Genomic DNA, 23,859 nt, shown 5'->3' on the forward strand with positions numbered 1-23,859 from the left:
GTCATCCCAGGCTTGCCCCAATCACTGGGGGGAACGGGGAGCCGCGCTCTCACCCACATGTGAACAATGTTAACTCCAGAAAACGGGGAGTGGGCCCGGGGCAGCCCCTTCCCAGAGCAGGAGCCGAGGCCTCCACCCAACTCACAGTCTCCGAGAAAACTCATCGCAGCACAACCACGGCCCCTCAGGGACCACCCAGGCTCCCCTCCCCCCCCGCCGCCCTTCAAATCCACAATGAAGACCCACCCAACAGAAAACAAAACATGAATGGGCCAAGAATGTAAATAGGCCTTCACTGCACACCACCACCGTGCGGCCGTCCCGCCCGTGAGAAGACCCCGGCTACACATGTGCAAACTGGGAAAGAAACCCGAGTGCCACAAGCCGGCTGGCACCACCTTCCCATTCGGCCAGCCCCTGCACTGATGAAGGTATGAGGAAACAGCCGTCTCGCACGCCGTGGGAGGGATGGGGATTCTTTTCCAGGGGCCAGTTGCCAACACATAACGAAATGTGAAATGCAAACTCTGACCCACCAAATCCCCTGCTAGAAATTCATCTCCGAGATAAACGCACAGAAATGCATCAGCGCCGGCTTGAGAACGTTTCTTGGCAGTACCCGTCAAGCTGTTCCAGGACACCCTCGGCGTTCAGTCTGGTTCGAGGAGCTGGGAGGGAGGTCGTCTGGGTCTGCACACAGGCTAGCCCGTGACTCCAGCATGCAAAGCCCTGGGAGGTGTGGCAAGCCAGGTGTGGAACCCAACAAATCCTTGGGAAAGAGCCAATCCGCACACAGGACAGAGTGACACCCGCTCCTTAGTGCTACCATCACAGCTCAGGGAGCTGGATCCTGGCTGGCCAAGCCACACCCTCCGTCCCTTGAACTCGGGCCAGAGTTTCTAGAAGGTGGTAGGAAGACACACTGAAGGAGGGCTGGGAGTTTCTAGAAGGTTCTAAAAAGACATGCTGAAGGAGAGCTGGAAGTTTCTAGAAGGTTGAAGGAGAGCTGGAAGTTTCTAGGAGGTTCTAGGAAGCCATGCTGAAGGAGGACTGGAAGTTTCTACTACAGTCGAGAAAGCCATGCTGAAGGAGGGCGGGAAGTTTCTAGAAGGCTCTCTCAGAACACACCCATGCAGATGGCGGGAGTCTCACACACAGCCTTGCAAAGAAGCACCAGGGGTGCCCTCTTCTCACTGAGACACTGAGAGGGTTCATGGCTTGACCCTCACCAACTGTCCACTGACCATCTGGGCCCAGAAACCTGCCTCTATCTACAGAGGACAGAGAGGGTCCGGGAGACCTGAGGGAACAGGACAGGGCTGGGGTCAGTTCTGCCTGTATCTCTGGACAGGTCATGGCACCTACTGTGGGCCCAGCACCCCTGCTCGAACTGCAGGCGGACGGGGCGGGCAGAGGTGGGAAGGGGCAGTGGATCCCCAAGCCGGCCGCACACCTGGCAGCCCCTAACTCCGGCTTGTGGTACAGAGGTGGGGTGACTGGGGTGGTGGGGATCTGGGGCCTGGCCTGGGTGCCCAGGATGTTGCCAGGCGTTGGGAACCTCCGGAGAGGAATCCAGGAGCAGGAGCACTGTCCCCCGACCCTCAGTCACCACGGCTGTCAGAGAGCAGGGTGACTGGACAGAAGAAGGAGAGTCCAGTCGCCTGCACCTCTGCGCCTCCCGCGGCCATGCAGTGGCCCGTCCCCCTCTGTGCTGTGACCCACATAAGGGCCGTGACCCGTGTCCACCCACCCTCCAGAGCCTGGGCCACGGAAAATGACTCATCTCTCCCCACCTTGGCCTGACCCCCTCACTTCCCCCTGCTGCTTCTCTCGGCCCCTCCGGTCCACTCCATAGTGGGCTTCCATGAGTGCTCTGGGGGGTGGACAGACTGAAGCGCCAGCCCCCCTCTAAACGGGCAAGGCCCCGGTCCACCTTCCGTGAGCACCCCAGGAGCCACGGCACGCGGGGTGAACCCGCACATTCCTCGAAAGCAAAGCTCTGGGCTCAAGGCCTGGCTGGAACCTCACTCTGTGCAGGGCCATATTCCATGCCGACTTTCTCCCAGGGGTGGCTGGAAGCTGGCCGGCAAAGCACCATGCACTGCCTCCTCCCACAGGGCCCTCGGGATGCGAGCAGGAGGACATCAAAATCCCACTCAAGGGGCCAGAGAGACAGTACAGCGGGGCGTTGGCTTGGCACATGGCTGACCAGATTCGAATCCCTCGGACAACATATAGTCCCCTGAGCCGGGAGTGAGCCCCGAGCACAGAGCCAGGAGTGAGCCCTGAGCACCTTTGGGTGTGACTTTCTCCCCTGCAAATCCCACCAAGTCACTGACAAGCTTTTTCAGGTCAAAGACAGTGTCGACTCCCATGGCACACCTGCTTCAAGGCAATACTGATGCACTCACCCAGTTCTGTTTTATTCAAGGTACTCCCCTGGCTGTGCTGGGTGATGGTATGGTCCCAGGGACTGAACCTGGGCCCCAGCAAGCAAAGCAGGAAACCAGCCCTTTAAGCCACCTCCCTGGTCCAGTCTACTTAGTTCCATTGGAAGCGGAGAACAGTCACACTGGTGTGTAACGTGATCTTTCAAGTCACTGTCACTGTCCTCCTGTTGTTCATCAATTTGCTCGAGTGGGCCCAGTAACGTCTCCATTGTGAGATTGTATTTGGCATATCGAATACGTTAAGGGAGCTTGCCAGGCTTTGCCGTGTGGGCGAGATACTCTCGGTAGCTTGCCGGGGCTCTCCGACAGGGGTGGAGGAATCAAACCCAGGTCGGCCCGGTCGGCCGCGTGCTGTGCTATCACACACAGTTCCTGTATGAGAACCTGCTGGTAGGTTTGGTTTTTTCCCCCTAAAATCTCTCTTATAAATTAAACCCATCACCGACTGACCTGGAGTACCACGGACCTGGAGTTTCATGAGCTGACCAAGTCAGCCAAGGTGGGTCAGGGCTCTCCACGTGCTGGACAGGTGGACCCCCGGCCATCCCATGGTGCAGACTGGGGCATCTGGCTGAGGGTCGCACTGATTCCAGCCCCACTGCACAACCGGCCTGCCAGGCTCCGGCTCTCCCCACCCCACGAGGCTCCTGAGAGAAGCTTCCCCTCAATCCTGGGTCTTCTCTGCACCGTACTCAGGCTCCCAGCCCACCCACCGGCTCCCTCTCGCCCTCAGCCAGCTTCTCCCCTGGGAAACGGAGGAGCCCAGGGTCTGGGGGGCCGGACTCCCCAGGTTTCCTCCTCGCTCGCTCAATTTCTTTCAGTGCCTAAGCCTCGGTTTGAAGACGGCAGCAAGTCCGACCCCTGCCCTGCGCAGGGTCCACGCACAAAGCAGGCTCTGCCCTATGCCCAGGAGAAGAGGGTACCCGGAGACTGGAAGCGGCCTCACACAGTGATGGGGCACTGGCTTGGGAGGGCGAGAGGACCCGGAAGCACCTCACTCCCGCCCCACAATGAGCTCTGGCAGATGTTTCCTCGTCGGAATCTCCCACCTCCTGCGAACTCTACAGCCTTCTCTCCCGTGCCTGCCCCAGAGCCTCCCGCCGGCTCCTGACCACAGTCCAGCACCACCGCCACCCCTGCCCACCCCCACTCCAGGGTCCAGCCCTGCAGCCCCTCCCAGAAGGGAGCCAGGCCACGCTGAACTCTGCAGCGGCAGATCTGCTGCCTGGTACACAGGTGGCGCTTAATAAATGCTTGTGGGATGAAAGAAAATAGTTTTGAGAGGGGAAGCGGTGTGCTCTTCTGCATGGGGCCAGTGCAAGGCCTTGGACACCGTCAGGTTGGGAGATGCAGTGTAGAGAGGCAGGGAGGGGGCCCTGCAAGGCTGTTTCCAGCTGGGGCAGGAAGGAGGAAGGCAGTGAGGGGTCAGTCCAGTTTCTTCCTGGCGTGGCTGTCCTGGGGCCAGCTGTCACATACCGAGTGGATGAGCAGGGAATACAGGGGCCGAGGGAACCCCCCTGACCCCCGCAGCAGCCACTCCATGCCTCGGGGGGATGGCAGGAAGGTCCCTCGGCCTCCCCCCGTCTGCAGTCTCTCCTGCTCCCCTCCCCTCTCTCCCCTGTGCACCCCCAGGCACGCTACTCAAACAGCCGAAGCAAAGAGAAGGAGCCAGCACCACCGCCCTTGAGCAGAGGGGCGTCAGCAGCACCCGTCACCTCTCTGAGTCCTGGCCTCCTTTGCACGAAAGGCGCCACACAGGCTTCTGAGAGAATCAGAAGGCCTGGGGAGCGGGCAGCTCAGTGGCAGAGCCGACACCTCCCATGCATGAGGCCCCGGGCTCAACCCCCAACACGCTGCAACAGCAGGTCGGATGTGTGCCTTGCACGCGGACAGCCTGGCTGGGATCCGTGGCACCCCACATAGTCTGTTCCCCAAGCACCACCTTGAGAGAGCTCCGAGCGTGGAGCCAGGAGGGAGCTTGAGCACTGCCGGATGTGACTCCCAAATCAATCAATCAATCAATCAATCGATCATCAACAGAAAGAAATTGCTAACCCTTTGGACAGAATCACCCCCTTCCAGTAAATTGCACTGTAGCACTGTCCTCCCTGTTGTTCATCGATTTTCTCGAGTGAGCCCAGTAACGTCTCCATTGTGAGACTTGTTACTGTGTTTGGCATATCGAATACTTCACAGGTAGCTTGCCAGGCTTGGCTGTGCGGGCAAGATACTCTCGGTAGTTTGCCGGGCTCTCTGAGAGGGGCAGAGGAATCGGACTTGGGTTAGCCAGGCCAGCCTCCTGCAAGGCAAATGCCCTACCACTGTGCTATCGCTCCAGCCCATCCAGTAAATTAAAAAAAAAAAAAAAAAAAAACCCTGCCCAACCGCTGTCTGCTTTAGACCTTTAGAAAACATGGAGCTGCTCCTTTGGCCGCATACAGGCAGATCTCCAAGAAAAGGGATACTGTGGGCATAAGGGAACAAGCACTATCCGAAAAGGAACACCCCACACGGATGTTCCAAGGCCAGACTGGGAGCTGCAATGGTACCCAGCATGCGAGTGGCATCGTCGTAAGCAAACAAGTCAAGAGAACCCTCCGCTCGTGCCGAGGAATGAGTGTTCCTATGGAGCGTATTAAGCACTCCAAGAGCCGAGACGGCTTTCTGAAATGGATGAAGGAAAACCATCAGGAAAAGGAGGAAGCCAGAGAGAAAGGGACTCAGGTTCCACGGCCGCTCACGGCCAGGGCCAACGACAGGTGCCTGAGCCACCAGAGCCCATTCCCAGGAATGCACAGCATGGGGATGAAATAAAAAGATCTCTGGACTATTAAAAACATTAAAAAAATAGAAATTAAAAAAAGAAATCATGGATGCAAGGCTGACACACTGGGGCTTGCACCTGGAAGTGACAAGCTCTTGTCACCCGATGCTGCTGGACCCTGCCTGAATGCCAGCTTTCTACACAGCGGGGGACTATGAGGGTTTTGAGGACAAGGCTATGTCCTGGCCAGAGAGACAGACGGATGGACAGAGACAGAGCTCAGTGTTGAAAGCCCAGGCCAGGTTTGAACTCCCGCTCCACTGCCCAAGGGACCCCGGGTGAGCCTTCCCGGGCCTGCCGGGCCACCGGTCTCTCCTGCAAATGGGGAGGAGGGGAGACACTAAGACTACAGAGACACAGCCCGGCCCTTGGCAGGCTCCAGCAGGCTTCAGGGAGAACCCACGTATGGAGAACTTCACACAGTCCCTAGCACGGAAGTCAACCAAGGCAGAAGACCGGGGTCCCTATGCTGGCAGTGCCAGGCAGGAGCTGAGGGCACGGGCACAGGTCTGCGGGGAGGAGGAAGGCCTTTGCAGCAAGCGTCGTGGTCCTCTGCTTCTGCGAGCCCGGCCGAGTGGGTGCGGCCCTGCGGCCCATGGGAGGACGCCCGGGAGAGTGCCAAGGTCCCGATCAGAAGGAACAAGAGTCCATTCTCCCCACCTGGAGTCCTTCCCGATGATTCACGACAGACAGCCCTCTCAGGTCGAAGAACAACATTCTCACGTTGCAAGTCCAGTGAGCAGCTTTACTGCCCTTCCCCAAACGAGCTTCCCCCAGCTCATTAAAGCGGACAGGCTGGGGGCACAGAACCTGGTCAGCTTTGAAGCACTGCCCTCTCCGGCGGCGGCCCTGCGATAACCCAGCCTGACTTTTTAATAAAAGCAAGATGATTCCTGGCCTCTTCCCAATAAAGGCAGCCCGCCTGGTCGGCTAGGGAGGGAGCTCAGCATCGCTCCCTGCCTGCTCCTCCCTCCAGGCCTAGGGAAGCCGAAGCCCAAGGGCAGCCCCCCCCCCCCCCCCCACACACACACACACAGAGCCCTCAGCCCCTGGCGTGTCCATCTTCATTTCAGACCCAAGATGAGGAGGCGCTTCCCGGAGATCTGCCTCACGCCTAGAAGGTCTCGAAGAACAAAGAGTTTCTGTTCAGTCCTTGCCCCTCCCGCCTACCAACCTCACCCTCCGGGGTAGGCCCATTGCTAGGGCGCCAGGGCAGATCACTGAGAAAGGCCTGAATTTACTTCCCAGGTGAATGGGGCAGCACGTGGGAACGTATACACGAGCACCGCAAACATGTACACGCATATACACACATACATATATGTCCCACACAGGAGCATCACACGCACGCACACAAACATACACATATACACACAGCAGCCATGCACAGACACACATATACACCAACTCCACAAACACACAACACATGCACACACACCAAACACGGGCATACTCTACACACGCACACAAGCATACCCATATACACACACCAAACATACAGACACACATACACACTTTACACATGCACACAAGCATACCGGTACACACATCAAACATGCACAGACACACATATACACACTCCACACATGCACACATACACAGAGACACACACAGCAACTATGCACAGACACACATACACACACACTCCACTTCTGTACACAAGCATACACATCAAGCATGCACCTAGGCACACAGGCACACATACAAACATATACACACATCACTCGTGTAATCACACAGACACACACGCACATTCCACAGAGGTACACATACACACACCTCCACACAAGCATACCAAACACTCACAGGCACACAGACACATATACAAACATACCCCCACCCCCACCACAGGCACATACACATACATATGCCTACACTTCTCCACATACACACACACACACACACACACTCACACGCATGCATGCATGTGTGCCCACACACACCCTTCAGCAGCGCAGTCACCCGCGGCCGTTCACGCTGTCTCTGTGGCTTGTTCCCCTTTTGAAGTCTCCGCCACATCTCTGCCCACTGAGTGGGAAGTTCCAAGCTGCCGGCTTCTTATTTTCTTAACACAGTGGAAATATTTGGCCTTTTCCATAATATTTAGCTCTCGTGATACAATCCATAGACAGCACTTTTTTTTTTAATGTTGTGTTTTCAAGGGACTGTTTATTTAATGACGATCTGGAGGATACCACACACTGCTCTGGGTGGGGGTGAGGGGGTCTGGGCAGGGGTGGGGCGGTCAGAGGCGCCATCGGGTAGGTTGTGGCTCAGCCCACCTCCTGGGACACACACAGGCCTCCAATCTGCTTTAAAGACTGTAATTTATTACGCTCTTTTAAGTTAAAGAGACGCTGAGTCACTCCCCCGAGCCTCCCCACACCCCAAAAAAAGCCATAAATGGGACCAAAACGAACATTAGTGAGGGTAAGAAGGTAAAGCCACTTTTGAAAGGAAGGAAATTTGTTTGTTTTTTAAAATAGTCTGGTTCTGGCCTTTGAAGATGATGAATTAACATGTAATCCTGTGTCAACCACCCAGCAAGTATTTATTGAGCACCTGCTAAGTGCAAGGCTCTGTGTGGTGAGGGGAGGAGGTGGCCCTGTGAAGAAGGGTAAGGCAGACCCCATCACTGCCCGCCCTGAGCTCACGGCGGAACTGGTGACAGCAGAGAAACTGCACAAGGACCTCACAGGGGACCTGAAGCACACACACGCCTGGACAGGGTCTCAGTGACCCTGCACTCCGGCCACAGAATTCCCATAACACTCCTGGTTAATCATCCATGGGAAGGTTCTGGCCCAAAGATGGAAGCGGTACTGGTTGTGTTCTTTATCCCTTGATTATCCACAGCTGGAGTGATAGCACAGCGGGTGGGGCGTTTGCCCTGCATGCAGCCAACATGGCCAACCGGAGTTCGATTCCTCCGCCCCTCTCGGAGAGAGTATCTCACAAGCTACCGAGAGTATCTCGCTCGCGTGGCAAAGCCTGGCAAGCTATCCGTGACGTATTCAATATGCCAAACACAGTAAAAACAAGCCTCACGATGAAGATGTTACTTGGCCCGCTCGAGCAAATAGATGAACAACGGGAGGACCGTGACCGTGATCCCCAGAAAATAAGGTTTTGTATGTCAGGCGACAGGCTGTGACATCAGCAGGGCAAACTCCCACACCTGGCTCGGGGCTCAGAGGCACAGCAGGAAGGGCCACAACTCGGCCAGCCCCCTCGGAAGGCAGGTTCAAGTCCCCTGGCCTGTCCTGGGTAAGACACAGGGCGCGGGGGGAGGGGGGCCGGGGGTGACTGGGGCTTTGGGGCTCTGAGCACCCAGGAAACCGAGATAAGAGAGCCTTACTTCAGATGAAAAACAAAGGCGTTTTAGTTTTGAAAACCTGGCTAAGTCGTTAAGGTAATGGTGAAACCTAAAACTGGTTTCTGGTCCAAAGAAATGAGAAGTAGATTGAGAATTAAAAAAAAAGAAAATAAAAAAGAAAGAAAAAGAATAACTTGCATTACAAGGCGCAAGGACGGGACACAGGCCAAGAAGACCGTGGCATTCACCCCGTTCTCCTCCAACCGGGGCTGGACGCCACCTCAGAGAGGAGTGTCAACAGTGCAGACATCCTTCCCTGGAGGGACAGAGAAAGATGCCTGCCTCCGCAGGACCCTCTGGGTGTCACACTGTGTCTGAGGAAAGCAGGGGGTCACTGCTGGGGTGTGTACCTGCCAGGCTACCCTCGTGAAAAGCAGCCCCACTGCCTGAGCGCCAGCAATTCCCACTCCTGGGCACGAACGCTGGGGAAATCTGCACTTTGCAGAGGGCCGCAGGGTCCAGGGATTTCGCTGTGCTAGGGAGAACTGCCCTCAAGGTCTGTGAAGATGGGAAGTAAAAGTCAGCATGAAACTACCCTCAGCTGGGGCTGGAGCAATAACACAGCAGGTAGGGCGTTTGCCTTGCATGTGGCCGACCTAGGTTCAATTCCCAGCATCCCATACGATCGTCTCCTGAGCACTGTCAGGAGTAATTCCTGAGTGCAGAGCCAGGAGTAACCCCTGTGCATTGCCGGGTGTGACCACCCGCCCCGCCAAAAAAAAAAAAAAGAAAAAAGAAAAGAACTACCCTCAGCAGCCAGAAGCAAGAAGGCAGAGGCATAACTAAGGCCCAACAAACATGCGGAATGAAGTGGCCAAAGAACCTCTGGCTTGCAGAGAGCCAGAGGGACAGCCCTGCCTCTTCCCTGAGGCTACGTGGGCATACGGTAAACAGCTTCAGGTGGACAGGCCGGAGAAGAGGGCCAGGAGCGGGAATTACTATGCAGGGGGAAGAGAAAGCAGGAAAAGGGCTTTGTCTGTGCAGTGATGGGCAATGAACTGAAGAAGTATGATTCATTGCTCGGGGCAAAATGGCTGTAACACAGGGCAGGAGCAGCAAATATTGACAGAGTCAGGTTCAAGGTCCGCCAAAGCCCTGGTTCTAGCAAGGTGAGAACCCGCAGAGCAAGTGCTAATGAGCAGACGAGAGCCCACTGACAGGCCCATGTCCGTTCTCAGCTCGTCTTAAGTATCCAAGACAGACCCACGTGCTTGTTCCATGAGTCCTGCAGAGAAATATGACCGTCACCCAGGGCTGAGAGACAGGAGTCCTCGGACAGACCTGGAAAGTTTCGGAAGAGATCAGAGATAAGCCTCGAAGGATTTCAGTGGCGGAAGCCACATTCCAGGCAATGGGAGACGCTAAGCTGAACCTGCAGACATGCCAGGTGGCCCCCAGGGCACTGCCCTGACCTCAGCTGGCACCTGTGACCTGCAGAAACCCACCTAAGCTGGCCAAGCATCGGGCTGACATCGACTGGCTTTGAGTGGGAGAGAGGCTTGGCTCTGGATAGAGGCTGGCACGGTGGTCTTCCATCTCTGATTCATGGCCCAGAGGGCAGAAAAGGTGGGAAACCATAGTGATTACCACTGTACCCGGTCCTATGGGAAGGGGGGCACTGCCCAACAAACCCCACCCTGCACGGAAGCACTGCTGTCTCTCAGTGCGTCCTGGGGCCCCACTAGGCCGCCTGCTTCACATCCCTCTCACTCCACACACGGGGCCGCGTAGGGAGCCGAGGGGCAGGTCCAGGGCATGGCGCGAGCCCCTGCAGCCTCCTTGCTGCCCTCCCGCTGCTCTGCCTGTCCCCTCCCCGCGCTGGGGTCCTGGCGGTCTTCCCACCCGCACGTTCCATCTTGCTGCCCTCCCGCTGCTCTGCCTGTCCCCTCCCCGCGCTGGGGTCCTGGCGGTCTTCCCACCCGCACGTTCCATCTTTAAACACACGCTGGGGTGTGTCAAGCAACACCTCCCCAGCGAGTGCTCGCAGGAAGTCCCCCAGCACACCCGGGTCCCCCGCTCCCACACTCGGGCTCCTTGGGGCTCCCCAGCAGCTGCCCTTCCTGCTCTGTCCCCGGGGAGGGCTGCTCCCACCCCCCCCCCTTCTCCTTCAGTGACCTGAGGGTCAGCCAGGAGAGCCCAGAAAACCTGCCTGCCTGCTGGGATTCCCAGTTCCCAACCCCAACCCAGTTCCTCCCCCTTCCCCAGTCTCTCCTCCCTTACAGGGTGGTCGTGAGAATTTAAAGGGGAGGATGCTTGGGAGCCATCTGCAGTGGGCCCACCCAACAGCTTTATTCAGGGTCAAAGAGACAGAACAGTGGGGAGGGCAGGAGCACGCCCTGAGCACAGCTTAGGAGGTGACCCCAAAATTAAACACAGTTCGACGCATGCTCTGGGGCTTCCACACCAAGGCACATACTCGTGTGCAAATGGGCCATTCCTCAGAGATCTGGGTCAAGTAAGTACATCCCTTCCAGAAGCTTCTGCGCCACCTGCTTTATTATTTGTTTTCATCTCCACAGAGCCCTCTCTTTATTCTACTTAGCTGCCCTGGGGAACATGAGGGGGGGTCTCTCATATACTGAAGCTTCACAAGAGCAAGGAGCTTTTTTCCTCCTTTTGGTGCCAGGGATTGAACCCACAGCCTCCCACATGCCAGGTGCTCTCCTGCTGAGCTACAGGGAATGGAGTCTAGACATTCCCCGGCCCTTCGGGGAATGGGGTCAGCTTGTAGTCACCCTCCTCCTGGCCTATGTTGGCTCCTCCCCTACTCAGACCTTCAGTCCTTGGAGCTGCACCCCCAACTTCGTTCTTGTTCTGATTTCCACCCTCACCCCACCCCAGTCATGCCACTGATCCATCCAGAATAGTACGGCTTCTTCTAAGAGGCCCAGCACCCCCAATAGGGGCCAACGAACTAGCCCAGCAGTAGAAGGCTCAGAGGTTTGTTAGTTTTCGGGCGGGACCTGCTCAGGAAGCCTGATACTCCTTCAGTGATTCTCAGCTCAGTGTGGGAGCCAGAGGAGAACTGGTGTTTGGGGGACCTCAGGGCTGCGCCTCACAATGCTCGGGGGACCATGCGGTGCTGGGGGTTGAACTGGGGTAGGCTGCATGCAAGTCAAGCACCTTAACCTCTGGGCTCTCTCCCCAGGACCCCAAGAAGGAAAGTGGCCCGCTCAAAGCAGGACCAAGAGATTATTCTGGATGGATCAGTGGCACGACTGGGGTGGGGTTGTGGGGGGGTGGAAATCAGAAGAACGAGGACCAAGTTGGGGCTGCAGCTCCAAGGACTGAAGGTCTGAGTAGGGGAGGAGCCAACATAGGCCTGGAGGAGGGTGGCTACAAGCTGACCCCAGGAGCAAGGTCCCACTGAGAGGGAAAGCACCCGAGACTTCTCACAGCTCTGCTCTTCCTAACTTCCAACAACAACGTCTGTGGGCACTGAGCAGGGAATTGCCAACCTCAGCACACCCCCAGGCTCACGCACCCCTAAATTCACACGTTCTAAATTCACACCTACCTATCACCCAATTTTTTTTAAGAGAGCACCCTACCCCAAACCCACTTTTGCTACTGTGATGATTTGCTGTGGCGCTTGCACACATGTGCTCCTGGGGGAGTCACACACTTGGGCCGTGTTGCTTACACACATCTGGCAGCGAGGGCCCCCAAGAACGCATGCACTGTTGAGGGGCTGGGGGCCCCACAGAGCAGAGGAGCCAGCGCATCAGGGATTCAATTTACACGGCAGGAGCTCAGCCTGAGTCATCTCCCAGACCACCAAACCCAGGTGAAGGCCAGACTTTCTCCCGACCAATGAACCAACCAACTTGATCTGAGCTTTCTTTCTGAATTTAAAGTATTATTAGTTGGCTTTCTGCTTGTCTGTTTGTTTTTGGGGTCTCAGCTGGTGATGCTCAGGGCTTACTCCTGGCTCTGCACTCAGAAATCACTCCCGGCAGTGCTCAGGGGGCCCTATGGGATGTTGGGGATTGAACCTGGGTCAGCCGCATGCAAGGCAAACACCCTTCATGCAGTTCTACCACGCCATCCCCTTTATTAGTTTGTTTTTCAATTTTGAAGTTATGTTTTAAGTTTGTTTGAAGCAGCCAGACAGACATGTATGGCTGATAAGGAGCTCGCTTTGCATATGGCTGATCTTGTTTAGATCCCTGGCACCCAGAATACAGCAGGAGTGATCCCTGAATGTGTGCATGTGCGTGCGTGTGTGTGTGTGTGTGTGTGTGTGTGTGTGTGTGTGTCTTCTCCAAAGCCTGTAAAAAATTTGTTTGGGGGGGCTGGAGAGATAGCACAGCGGGTAGGGTGTTTGCCTTGCACGTGGCCGACCAGGGTTCGATTCCCAGCATCCCATATGGTCCCCTGAGCACCGCCAGGAGTAACTCCTGAGTGCAGAGCCAGGAGGAATCCCTGTGCATCGCCGGGTGTGACCCCAAAAGCAAAAAAAGCATTTGGTTTTAGTTTAGTTTCTTTCGCATTTCACTGGTATGCAAGCTCTCGAGGGCTGGGAGCACCATCAGTTTTGGGAACTAGACATTTTCAAGTCTAGAATAAGGGCAGACACTATTATAGGCCTTCAATAAGTCTTCGCCAAATGAATGAACAAATTTCAAAATGCATAACCAAATCCACCTACACTCCACTCAAATGCTCCTGTTTTGTCACTTTATAAACAAAAGGACCTGAAATAAACCTTCAGGGTCAAGTTGGGCCTCACCTGTGTGCTCCTCCCATTTCTCTCTGCCCTGGGGAAGTAGCCAGTGTGCTGAATTCTTCCCCTTTCAGCCCTTGTACATCTACCTGACCACAAATATACGTGACCACAGAAAAGGCATTATTACTTTTAAGGGTTTTTTTTTAAGTCAATAAAACACAACTCTGCAAGCCTCCAGGGGCTGGGGTCCGGAGTGACCCTATGCATTCCACTGTGCTTGCAAGAACATTATGAAACAGTTTGAGGCCTTGCCCTGCTCCATCCAGAGACCGGTTATAGAAATTTCAAAAGGAAAATAAAATAAAACGCAACTAATTTTTACTTTACAGCAATGATTTGATATTCACCTCGGTAATATTTACACAAATGGCATAATAGGTAATATTCTACTACTTGCCTTGATTCACTTGATACTGTTTTGGGGACCTTTCCACATTGACACTTTCCAACTGACATTAGTTGTTCCAGTCTTTCATCAAACGAATACATCACATTTATGCAATTTCCCTTTCTCCTAGAAGCATTTTCAGCTGAGATAAATCACTCCTATATCCCATCAAATTTATCTTAAATGCATAACCCAGTGGGATTTTATTTTTCAGCATATTCAGAGTTATACAATCATTACTACTAATTCCACAACATTTTTATCACCCCCAAAAGGAAACCACAGTGCCATTAGCAATCACTCTGCAGTCCCCACTACCCCCCACCCTGGAAACTACTCATCTAAATTCTGTCTTTATGGGTTTGCTGATTCTGGAATTTCATGTTTAATAGACTCAAACAATGCATGGCCTTTTGTATAAAGCTTCTTTCAATCTCCAGACTGCTTTTGAGGTTTATCCATCAGTATTTTTTCCTCCTTTTTCTTTATGTGGGGAGTGGGGGTTGTTTGGGGGCCACTCAGGGCTTACTCCTGGCTCTGAGCTCGGGGATCACTCCTTGCAGGCTCAGGGGGTCACATAGGATGTCAGGGATCAAATTTGGGTCAGCCACGTGCGAGGCAAGAGCCCTGCCCACTGTACTATCGCTCCAGCTCCAGTACTTATTCCTCCTGATGGCTTAATCATATTCCAGGAGCAGAGAGTGCTACCCAAGGAACGCTGGAAGCCCTGGAGTCTCTCTGGGTCTCATCCCAGAGCACATACGGTGAGCAGAAGCAACGGGAGATGAGGAAGAATGAAACTGTGAGGGTGTTTCTTCCCATGGCACGACTCATCCCAGCCTCACGCATAGGCCAAGTTTCTATTTTCATACATAAATAAGACTCGGTGGTTGTCCCTGCAGTGAAACCCATCCCCATTCTGATTAATAAACCTATTTTTCACTCTTGTATACACAATGCAATAAAAGTCCTGGCCTATGCTTTCCTGGGACAATCTCCCCAGGCCCTGAGCTTAGGGGGATCTATCCAGAGGTGACACCACTAGGTTCTAGGAGAGGCCCGCTGTCAGGTTTACTAGATGTTTCCAACCTGTGTTTTCCAAAGTGTTCAACCCGTTCCTGTTGCGACCAGCAGCCTCTGAGCACTCCCACCCCCCACCCCCAACCCCTCACCCCCTGATCTAACCAACACTTTCAATCCTGTGCTCTCCATTGGGGGAGAAATAATAATCATCTCCAGAACAGAACCATTCTCAAGGTCACTCAAGGGCAGGTGTTAAACCAAATATTCTGGTTGACCAGAGGGCCCTTAATGTTGCCTCTTTTGCTCTTAAATATCACTTTAAATCATTCCTAAGGTATAAAAATAATATTACTTTTGCCTGATGCTCAGTCATGGGGGTGGGGGGCGGAGAAAGCAAGATAATAGAGTGATTCTAAATTGATTCCAGACATTAGACCTTTGTTATAAATATCAATTTTCAGGGCTGGAGAGATAGTCCAGCAGGGAAGGCACTAGCCTTGCACACGGCTGACCCGGGTTCCATCCCCAGAATCCCATATGGTCCCCTGAGCCCCGTCAGGAGTAACCTCTGAGCACTGCCAGGTGTGGCCCAAAACAACAACGGCAATTTTTATAAAATCAATTCTCGTGGTCTAAATTTAGATACAGACAAAAGAGCACAATGTGAATTGATATAAATCCCAGATTCTTTCATCAATCATCTTACAAAAAAAAAAAAACCCTGAGTTTCTGATGATTGGGGTGAATATTTAGGGCAGTACAGTATACAATGGCCAAAAATAAATAACGAGATGCAAATGTCCATTTATAAGGAGAGAGGGGTTTTTTTTTCCTTTTTTGAATTAGGTATGCCTTGCTAGTAGCTGCCAAACTGCCTTGAAAGTAAGGAGATAGACTTCCATATGATTTCAGACCGTTTCCGCTGGGATATTACTTGTCGCTGAGCGACTCCGGAAAGATGCACCCTTCTTGCATTGAGCCAGCTCCCGCTAGAGAAACAAACACGGTCCAGCTCCGCACGCACAGTCTCCGGACCACTTGGCAAGTTCCCCATCCGCTGTCCCCAAGAGAGAAGTCCCAATGACACGACCCTGAGTTCCCAGGGAAGAGCCTCACCAGGAACCTCGCAATGGTCCCCAGAACTTGGTCAGGGAGCCAGGGAGTCAGTCAACAGGAAAAACAAATAAAGATGCTGTTTGTGTCTGTCCCCATCCTCTCCCGGAAAGCCAGTCCCTGGGGGACGGGGGCCAGGACAGGCTTTGCTGTTTCCACCCTTCCCCCCAAGTCCAGGCCAGAAGGAGAAGTGGGAATTAACTGGATGCAAGTTCATGGTTTTCGGGTCTCAGCCAGTGTCAAGGGAGTGGGGACGGGGCACCGGCTACCAGGGCAGGGAGAAGAAGCGCTCCATGGAATTCTCCAGAACCCCAGACTTCCCCTCCAAGACCACAGTGAGGGGGAGTGCCCAGGGCACCTCGGCCACCAGGGGAATCACCCCAACTCACCCTACAGAGCATCAAAAGGGAAGACCTTGAAAGGAGCACAGAGTGTGTGATGCATTTCCACAAAAGGTACAGCACTGGTGAGTACACTGAGAATTAAGTCAGCAACTTCCAAGAACTGGGGGTATTGTGTATGGATGGAGGAGGAGGAAGAGGAAGGAAGCGACAGCTCATGAGTATTTGCTTTTGGGAGTAATGAAAAATGTTGCAAAATTGATAGTTTGTGTGTGTGTGTGTGTGTTGTGGGGGAGTTGTTGTACAATTCTCTGGATAAACAACAAAGGTCTGAAATTGTTGTAAAAACAAATTAGAATTTCAGCAATGTAAAGCAATCTCACCGAATGCTAGGAGAATTTTGTGTCAGGAAAGCTGTCCCCGGGGAGACAACGAAACAGCTGCTTCATGCTCACGCTCTGCATGCGGGAGGCTTGGGATGGTCTTCAGCACTGCATGGTCCCCAAGCACTGCGAGGAAGCAGTGACCCCAGAGCACTGATCCAGGAGTATCCGTAAGCACCACCAGTGTGGCATCCCCCTCAAAACAGATAAGAGACCTGTCACCCCAAAGTGGAAGTGTTTACTCCCCCTCCCCAGGATCCCCGCCCTGAGTGAAGTGACACCTGAGGACAGTGGAATTCAGGCTGGGCACAGACTGGAGGAAGTTCTTGAGACTGTGTCACTGCAGCCACTTCCGGTTCATGTGGCTGGTACAAAGGACACGGGGGTAAGGGCAAAGATGACCCTGAGGTCCTGGAAACTCTGAGAGGAGCTACCTGCTCTTAGGAGCCATTGGGCTGGCTGGGTCCCCAAGACTCCACTCCCAGCCACTTCTGGGTGGCACAAGGAGTCCCCTGACGCCCCACAGAGTCAGTACGGAACTGCAAGCTTTGAGGGAGTCCCACTCTGAATGTCTCCTGGTCAGCCCAGGCACCCCCCCCCCCCCGCCTCTACCCACCAAGTAGGTAGCTCATCTCAATGGCACCCCTCTTTCTTCCAGGAATCCGGGCTAGGAAGGCCAGTCTCTCCGGCCAGCCCCTTCTTAGGGGTGAAGTTACGGAACAAACACTCAGCAGGTCATACACACTCGGACATGTGCCCTGGGGAGAAGTTGGCCCGGGAAAAACTGGGCAGAGGCTGGTATTTGCTCTAAGGGAGAGGGAGCTGAAGAATAGAGGGATGAAGGCGCCGTGTCGTCCCCTGGGCATCACGGGGTAGAGCCCTGGAGGTCCTCAGGAGGTGCCTCCTCTTGGCACTGCAGGGCCCCGTGGAACAGCATCCTCAGGCTCACATTGGGTGGCCCGCGCAGGTGGCCCAGAATTGCTGGGAGGGGCCTATGGGCCTGCTGAGCTTTGGGGCTGGGGCTGGGATGTGGCTCAGAGCATTTGCCCTGCCTGTGTGAGGGCCTGGGTCCCATCCCTGGCTCTGTGCACTCTCTCTCTCTCTCTCTCTCTCTCTCTCTCTCTCTCTCTCTCTCTCTCTCTCTCTCTCTCTCTCTCCCTGACCCAGTGAGAATGTGCATAGCCTCTGTTCCCTAAAACGCAGGGAGCAAAGACAGGCCCTGTCCAGCTCCTCTCCTCACCTCCCTTGCCTTAATTCTTCCCGTGCTTTCCCGTCGTGTCTTGCTTTCTCTGGGGACCACTTCCCCAGGGGCTCAGGGGTGGCTCCAGGTGGTGCTCAAGGCATCCAGGCCCCCACAGCCCACCCACTCCTCCCAGCTCTGGCTCACAGCCAGCCGGCCCCGCCACTGCCTCTGTGCCCCCACGGACACTGGAAGTGGCGTTTCTGCACCAGATGCCAGGAGGGAGAAAGGGCCCCTTCTGCACAGGCAGCGCCCCCCCACCCCCCCAGCGGCCCTGCTCACTGGGCAGGGCCAGAGGCAGCAGGGAGGGCACTAGTTATGAAGTTGGTCTTAACTGGTGCGGTGGGCATCAGGGATCCTGGCAGGTGGGACAGGAGCAGCCAGTCGTGTCTGGGGAAATGTCACAGGGACTACACACCTTCGACTTCGACAAGTCAGCACTGAGCGCAGCACCCCCCACCACCATCCCCCGGCTCCCAGAAACAGTCAGGAGCCCTCCTGGAACGCTCAAGGGTTTGTCGAGGAAAGGCGGAAGTGACACCATCTAGGAGCTCAGTGACCAGCATCATGGTGGGCCCTGGCGCATCACACAGGACCCTTGGCCTGGGCAGAGTGCAGAAGGGGTGAGACAGGGAGAAGGCACACCAGGAACAAGCTGATGCCCAGCGACCGTCCTCCTCACGGGCCAGGTCTCCTTCCTGGCTGCTCAAAGGCCACCCTGAAGGCGAGTGGCTGTGGGCGGCTCGTGGGGGATATCAAGGACAGTGGAGCCTGGGCCCCCTCCGCCAGCTCAGGTCACTGTCACCTACACCAGGTGGCCTCACGGCCAGCCCCCGGGGCTCCAGGCAGGGTGGCTGGGACAGCGGCAGGGACACGTGGGTGACACTGTCGGTGTGCGGGAGGCTGTGGACACCCACTGGGAGGACATGGGCGGCCACACAGCAGCAGAGATGACCGGCCCACCCCTGGGGGGTGGGGAGGGCTCGGCAGCCCAGCTGAGGCCGTCTTTACCGCACTCTCACTCCTCTTTCCCTTTCTTAGATTACATCAGCACAACCACTGCCAAGTCCAAGAGAAATCCCAGCTTGCCTTCTTCGTGCCTGCAACCCACTTTCTCGCCAGTCCCACCCCACCCCCAGCCCCTGCTGCGCACAGCCTGGAAACCAAACCTAGCGGACAGGCCGCCCGCCGCGCAGGATCAGGTGAGGAGAAGAGCGGTTCCGGCCACTCTTGCAGGAGTGTCTTGCCACTTCACATAAGTCACCCGTGGGGCCCACCGACATCACTCTGGGAGTGTCCTGCCTCATCTGCGGAGGCGGGGGGGGGGGGCAGGGGTACCCAGCGCTCCCTCTGGGCCCCTGCTGTTCTGAGCACCGCCCGCCCAGTGACTGGCTTGGGGGATGCCCTGGCTGTCCAAGGTTTACAGAGAAAGCCGAGGTGTGGAGAACCCCCCCCCCCCAACCGCACCCCCCCAGCCCTTCCCTTCAGGTCGCAAAGACCCCCCCGTGGCAAAGGGGTTGCAAACCGGGCCTTGACAAATCCACACGGCTGCCTCCACTGGACCCACCTTCAATCTCACACCGAACCCTGCTCCGGGCGTCAAGGGAAACGGAGACTCAGGGTGAAGCTAGCTGCCCACCGGTCACTGAGTGGCCGAGCCTGGAGCCACGGCCGGCAGGCTGGAGCCCGAGTCTGTGCCCACCCCGAGGACCTGCTACATGGCAGTGGGGAATGGGCCCCGTGCCAGGGAGTGGCCATCAGGCCCAGAAGGGCAGGCCAGGGCCGTCCAGCAGGAAGGACGAAGCCCAAGGGCCCCGGTGCCCACAGCACTGACCCCCAGACGGGCAGGGCCAAGGGAGAGCCACGAGCGAGCGAGTAGCCACTGGCTGGCTGGCTGGCAGCAGGCAGGGACAATGGAGCCAAACAGCTGCTGTTTATTTTGGGACCTGGGAAGAGGGAAGGACCGGTTAGGACCCACCTCATTCCAACAATCAACTGTAAAGGCAGGGCGGGGAGGGCACCCCCACCCCCAAGCTAAAGCTGTGGCCTGGCCACCTGCTGGCAGTGAGTGCTGAGGTCGAGGTGGTGCCAGACACTCTAATCCGCGGGGCCCTCCTTAACCCCCTGCTCTACTGCACTTGTGAACAGCCCGGGAAGGCAGAGGAGCCCCAGCAAACCCACCCCCTGCAGTGTCAGGTTCCAGGAACAAATGGCTCTTCCTGTCTGGGGGACAGAGAGGGGGCTGCTCCAGTCTGCCACGGGGGCTTTTGTTCCCCTACAATGGCAGACTCCAGCTTGGAGACACCAAATGTGCAGTGGACGGGCCAGGCAGCTGGCCACCTGGGCTGCCTCGAGGCTGGCACAATCCCTGGAAGGCCAGGAAGTGAGGTTTCCTGGAACACCCCCCTCCACCCAGTCCCTTCCCCATCCCCCCTCCCTCCCTGCCAGCCCTCTCCTGAGCTTATCACTTTTCCTAAATTAACTCTCAGTTCTGTTTTCTCATCAGTAAAACAAGGATCCCGGCCAGAGTGCCTTTTTTGAGTGCCTTTTTTTTTCCAGTAAGAATGAAATGAGTGGAGTGCTCAGAAGAGTGGCTGGCATATAACTAGTGTTCTGCCCTCCTCCCCCACCCCTCCTCCTCCTCCCACTCCTCTTCCTTCTCTGCCCCGCCCTCCTTCCTCCTCATCCTCCTCATCCTTCCTCCTCCATCTCCTCCTCCTCCGCACCTAGCCGGGGAGACAGTTTCCTGCACGTTACTCAGAGATTAGGTGCCCACAATGGAGGTGAGCCTCCAGTTACTGCCACAGCAAATCCCATCCACCCCACAGTGAGAATGCTTTCAGTGGGAATCTCAGCACTACTTACCATCTATCAATTTTACACGTGCCATCGCCAAAACGGTAAGTGGAATGCTGTGGTTCTTTAAAAAGAAACAGAAGTACAAAGCACTGGTTGAACTCCACAAGAAGAAAACAGTCAACCCCATAAAAAAATGGGGCGACGAAATGAACAGAAACTTTCTCCAAGAAGAAATCCAAACGGCAAAAAGGCACATGAGAAAATGCTCTACATCATTAATCATCAGATCAAAATAACAATGAGATATCATCTCACACCACAGAGACTGGCCCACATCCAAAAGAATAAAAGCAACCGGTGTTGGCACGGATGTGGCGAGAAAGGGACCCTCCTTCACTGCTGGTGGGAATGCTGACTGGTTCAGCCTTTTTACAAAACAGTATGGACGATTCTCAAAAAATTAGAAATCGAGTTCCCATTTCACCCAGCAGTACCACTCCTGGAAATATATCCTGGAGAGGCAAAAAAGTACAGTCGAAATAAACATCTGCACTTCCATGTTCATTGCTGCACTGTTCACAATAGCCAAAATTTGAAAGAAAAACAAAAAACAAAAAACAAGTGCCTGAGAACAGATGACTGGTTAAAGAAACTTTGGTACATCTACACAATGGAATACTACGCAGCTGTTACAAAAGATGAAGTCATGAAATTTACATACAAGTGGTGCTACATGGAACGTATCATGCTAAGTGAAATGAGCCAGAAAGAGAGGGAGAGATATAGAAAGACTGCACTCATCTGGGGAACATAAAGTAACAGAATGGGAGTGGAACACCCAAGAATAGTTGAGATAAGTACCAGGAGGTCTGCCCCATAGCTTGGAAATCGGCAGCACATGCTGGGTGGAAAGGCAGCTCAGATAGAGAAGGGAACGCCAAGTAAAGAATATTCGGCGGACTCGCTCAGGATGCATGCTGACAGTAGACTATAGACCAAACACAATGGCTACTCAATACCTCTATTGCAGACTACAACAACCTAAAGGAAAGAGAGAACAAAAGGAAATGTCCTGCCACAGAGGCGGGATGGGTGGGAGGGCTACTAGGGTCATTGGTGGTGGAGAATGGGCACTGGTGGAGGGATGGGTACTCGATCATTGTAAAACTAAAATCCAAGCACGAAAGTTTGTAAGTCTACAACTGTACCTCATGGTGTTTCACTAATTAAAAAAAAAAAAAGACATCCAAAACAAAAACAAAAATAAAGAAACATAAGATCAGGGACTGGGGCGATAGTACAGCGGGTAGGGTCCTTGCCATGCATGCAGCCGATAGAGGTTCGATCCCCGGCACTTCACATGTTCCCCTGAGCACTGCCAGGAATGAGTCCTGAGTGTGGAGCCAGGAGTAAGCCTTGCGCATCACCAGCTGTTGGCCCCAAAGACATAAATAAATAAATAAATAAATAAATACAAACAGAAGTGTGGCAGAAGGAAGAGACTTGAAAAGAACAAAGTCTCGGCACCTGCCTTTCCCCGCCTGTGACCCAGACTCTGCCAGCTCACGTGGGCGGCGAGGAGTGTGGAGACAGCAGCAAGCACAGTCACCTCGTGAGGCAGCTGCCCACAGCACCGGCCTGGGGTGCATGACGGTTCCCATCACCAGCTGCTGTGGGGTCCCCGGAGCTCCAAAGCAGCCCGTCGCTTGGTGGAAGTGGCTATTCCTTCCCCCTGCCGTCAGAAGCAATCTCTGTAGGAGGGTTTGGGCCCCGTTTCCACCATGGGCGAGTCCACTAGAGGCCCAACTGCTGAGGGCCAGGCTGGGGCCGGGCCTTCACCCACAGGACCTCACAGCCCACACTCTCCTCACACAGGCACGCCTGCCGCCGCACACCTGCCTCAGGCCTGTGCACTCCTCTCCCTCCCCCGCTCCCGCTTAATCCTCCTGGACCCCAGGCCATTCCCCTCAGCTCCCTCAGATCAGACTCAAAGTTAGGGGACAGGGACTAGAGCAATAGCACAGCGGGTGGGGCATTTGCCTTGCACGTGACCGACCCGGGTTTGATTCCCAGCATCCCCTATGGGCCTCTGAGCACCGTCAGGAGTAATTCCTGAGAGTGGAGCCAGGAGTAACCCCTGAGCATCGCCAGGAGTGATCCAAAAAGAAAAAGAAAAAAAGTCAGAGGGGAGGGCTGCCGGACACCCTGGTGACCCACGAGAGCCCCCCATGCCGTCCCCTCACCCCGCCTCAACTTCTCTACGGCTGATCCCTCCACCCCATCCCATCTGACACACTGTTCATTTTAGTCCCCAAATACAGATCTGGGTACCGCTGCCCTTCACCCAGGCAAAGAGGTTGGTCTGCCGGGAGGCACCTCATTAATAGCCAAGTATTGTCTGATTGAATGATTGCATGAGAATCAATACCAGATCATGGGCCTTCCTCAAGGGGCCTGTCCAACGAGGCCCAGGAGGCTTGGACTTGCCCTGCGCTGACCAGACCCAGACCATTCTTGGCCAACGTTACAGGAGTGTGCAAGGCACTAAAGATGCAATGTCACAGACGGGATGTAAGGAAAAATGAGCAGCTAGGGAGCTTCTGGGGGGTGGGCAGCGGTCAAGGATGACCTTGAGAATGAAGGCATCGTGGTGGCTTCCATCTGCTGAACAGCACTCCAGAGAGTCACCCCTGGAGGAACGAGGCAGTGTGTATTAGTGATCCCAATTTACAGGTGAGAAAACTGAGGTTTGTGGAGCAACAGAAACCTGACCACATGGAATGAGGGAGTTAAGAGGTTTCAGAGCCTGAACCTGTTGTCACAGAGGCTGCTGGTGCCCTGCTCCCACTCTCTGAACCTCACCAAGTTCCTGGGGTGCTGGATGGCAGGAGCTCACTCCACTGCCAGAGCCACATTTACTCAGCAGTCTGAAAGCTCCAGGAATGAGAGCCCCCTGCTCCTTGTAATCATGCGGGATAGTTGCACGCATGCGCGCACGCAAACACACACACACACATATGCATGAACATGTGCACACGCATGACACATCTATGCACACAGGCACACACATGCACACACATACATGAGCCCCCAGGAGCTAGGGCCTTCAAGGTCAGGGCCTCTAAAGTGTCTCTGGACAATAGTTTGGGGGGTGATTTCTGAGTCCCCACACAGCGGCTGAGCCTTCCCAGAA

At 54.9% G+C, this 23,859-nt stretch overlaps 1 protein-coding gene and 1 non-coding gene across 3 annotated transcripts in view; one reads left to right on the top strand and one right to left on the bottom strand.

Annotated features, from left to right (window-relative positions):
* The window catches only part of SH3PXD2A (SH3 and PX domains 2A), a 194,713-nt gene that overhangs the window by 160,609 nt on the left and 10,245 nt on the right, over positions 1–23,859 (bottom strand). The gene's annotated exons all lie outside the window — the stretch shown is intronic.
* On the top strand, positions 13,544–13,673 carry LOC130029960 (small nucleolar RNA SNORA9). The gene has a single exon (XR_008793409.1). It is a non-coding gene; the product is annotated as a small nucleolar RNA SNORA9 (small nucleolar RNA).

This window comes from Sorex fumeus, unplaced genomic scaffold, assembly GCF_029834395.1.
Source record: "Sorex fumeus unplaced genomic scaffold, SorFum_2.1 ptg000043l, whole genome shotgun sequence".
In the NCBI taxonomy this organism is placed as follows: domain Eukaryota; kingdom Metazoa; phylum Chordata; class Mammalia; order Eulipotyphla; family Soricidae; genus Sorex; species Sorex fumeus.